This window comes from Arachis ipaensis, chromosome B3 (genome assembly GCF_059453495.1).
Source record: "Arachis ipaensis isolate K30076 ecotype BB chromosome B3, ASM5945349v1, whole genome shotgun sequence".
Taxonomy (NCBI): Eukaryota; Viridiplantae; Streptophyta; class Magnoliopsida; order Fabales; family Fabaceae; genus Arachis; species Arachis ipaensis.
The window spans coordinates 122,728,160-122,731,016 of NC_142438.1; the positions used below are offsets into that span (position 1 = coordinate 122,728,160).

At 37.3% G+C, this 2,857-nt stretch overlaps 1 non-coding gene across 1 annotated transcript; it reads right to left on the reverse strand.

Annotated features, from left to right (window-relative positions):
• Positions 1–1,444: 1,444 nt before the first annotated feature.
• On the reverse strand, positions 1,445–1,548 carry LOC148572311 (small nucleolar RNA R71). Its single transcript, XR_015908292.1, has one exon. It is a non-coding gene; the product is annotated as a small nucleolar RNA R71 (small nucleolar RNA).
• Positions 1,549–2,857: the final 1,309 nt, after the last annotated feature.

Here is a 2,857-nt window from a genome sequence, read left to right on the forward strand (position 1 = left end):
CAGTTAATGAATTTTAGAGGAGACTAGAAATGTCTAAGGAATTAGGGTCTAGTCACATATAGTTTGCCATAAATTAAATCCTACATGATTAAAATAGTTAGTAAGAAAAGTTAATCCGGAAAAATAGATAACTCTGAATCTTTAACTGTTTTCTCCATATTTTCTTCCTAACTCATTTACTTTTTTTCCTTCAATATTCTTTATATTGTTTAATGTCTTTTATATTGCATCTCAATACCATTTTCTGTTTGTCTAACTAAGCCTATCAAACACTATTGTTGCTTAATCCATTAATCCTCGTGGGATCGACCCTTACTCACGAAAGGTATTACTTGGTACGACCCGGTGCACTTGCCGGTAAGTTAGTGGGTTACAAATACCGCCCCAATTTTTTGGCGCCGTTGCCGGGGATTGATAGTGGTTAACAATTATTAATTTTTTTTTGCATTTCTTTTTTTTATGTTATTTTTTTCTTTTTTTTCCTTTACGTTAATTTTTCTTTTTTTTTCCTTTACGTTTTTTTTTTCTTTTTCCTTTTCGTTTACTTTCCCCCCTTCCCTTTATACCGTATCCTTTTTTTTATTTTATTTTACTTTTATTATTAAAAAAAAAATAAAAAAACAAAAAAAAAATAAATAAAAATTTAAATAAATAAATAAATAGCACCAATATTTTTCTTAATTTCTGAAATTAAGTTTAGTGTTCTCTAATTAATTTTATTTTTATTTTTATTTTTTTGGCTTAATAATTTCAAAATTTTTGTCTTCATTTTAATTGCAATTTTTAATTTTTTTTATTTATTTATTTAGTATTTTTATTTTATTTCTTTACACAGGTTACCTCACAGGGACTTCTCTACACTCTGACGTAGAGAGTCCCATCTTTTCTTGTTTTCTGTTTGTGTATGCGCAGGAACAGAGACAAAGAACATCTCTTAGACTTTGATCCTGAACCTTAAAGAACTTTCAGGCGGCGTTTGCAACAAGCAAGACTTTATAAGGCTACAGAGTCCACTATGGATCCTAACAATAATGCTAATGCCAATGTGGCAAATCGGAATGGGGATGAGCAACAAAGGAGAGTGCTTGGCTCTTATTCTGCCCCTACTGCGGATCTTTATGGAAAAAGCATTGTGGTGCCTCCTATAGCTGCAAACAACTTTGAGTTGAAGCCACAATTGGTCACCCTGGTGCAACAAAACTGCCAATATCATGGAATTCCTCATGAAGATCCAAATCAGTTTATATTTGATTTTCTGCAGATTTGTGATACTGTGAAGACAAATGGAGTGAACCCAGAGGTGTACAAACTCATGCTCTTCCCGTTTGCTCTGAGGGATAAAGCAAAACTGTGGTTAGATTCCCAACCAAAGGAGAATTTGAATACTTGGGAAAAGGTTGTTACAGAATTTCTCACTAAATTTTTCCCACCAAAGAAGCTGACTAAGCTCAAGTTGGAGGTTCAGAATTTCAGACAGAAGGAGGGTGAAACTCTTTATGAAGCTTGGGAGAGATACAAGCTACTGACTAGGCAATGCCCTCTGGACATGTTCTCCAAATGGACCCAACTAGATATCTTTTATGAAGGTTTGGGTGAGATGTCCAAGATGAGCCTAGATACTTCTGCAGGCGGTTCACTGTACAAAAAGAAGACACCAGAGGAGACTATTGAGCTGATTGAATTGGTTGCAAGCAACCAATATTTATACTCATCTAACAGGAATCCTGTGAACTCTGAGACCCCTCAGAAGAGAGGCGTGTTGGAAGTAGAAGCTGTTAATGCTCTTCTTGCTCAGAACAAGCTGATGTCTCAGTAAATAAATCTACTTACTCAACATATGGGTGGCATGCAAGTCTCAGCTATCAACACACAAAATTCACCACAAGAAATCTCCTATGACATGACAGGTAATTTTGTGCAAAATGATAATTATGATTATGCTCAACCTTCTTCTGAACAGGTGAATTACATGGGGAGTGGTCCTAGGATCCCAACAATGATCCATATTCTAAGACATACAACCAGGGATGGAGAAATCACCCAAATTTTGGATAGAGGGACCAACCTCAGAGACCTCAGAACTTCAACAATAGTTCTCAGGGTGGTTTCCAACAGAACAATGATTTGGAAGCAATATTGACAGGTTTTAGACAGGAAACCAGAGCATCCATCAAGAACCTGGAGATTCAAATGGGTCAATTAGCCACAAAAGTCACTGAAATTGATCAGAGGACCACTAATAGCCTTCCTGGTAACACAATTCCAAATCCAAGAGAGGAATGCAAGGCTATCACCTTGATAAGTGGACAAGTGGCAAGTACGGAAGCACAAGTTATGCAGGAAACCAGAGCCTCCATTAGAAACGTAGAGGTGCTAGTGGGCCAACTGAGCAAGCAAATACTTGAGAGGTCTGCAAGTACATTTCAAGAGGATACAATGGTGAACCCAGGAGAAGATTGCAAGGTTATTTAATTGAGAAGTGGTAAAGTATCTGGCTCTGAGACCAAGGCCAATGAAGAGCTAGTTGAAAAGGAAGCTCCAGAGGAGAAGAAGGGAGAAGTGGAGCACACCCCTCCAAAGCGTGCAGACAACCCATTCTCAGACTCTCTTGACACTTATCCTACTTTGCCAAAGGCTCCCGAGTACAAGCCTAAAATGCCATATCCTCAGAGACTTCAAAAGGAGACCAATGACAAGCATTTTTCAAAGTTCTTGGAAGTCTTCCGAAAGTTACAAATCAATATTCCTTTTGCTGAGGTTTTGGAACAAATGCCTTTCTATGCCAAGTTCATGAAGGAGCTGTTGTCAAAGAAGAAGCCTTTAAAAGGAGATGAGACAGTGGTCCTGACTAAAAAAT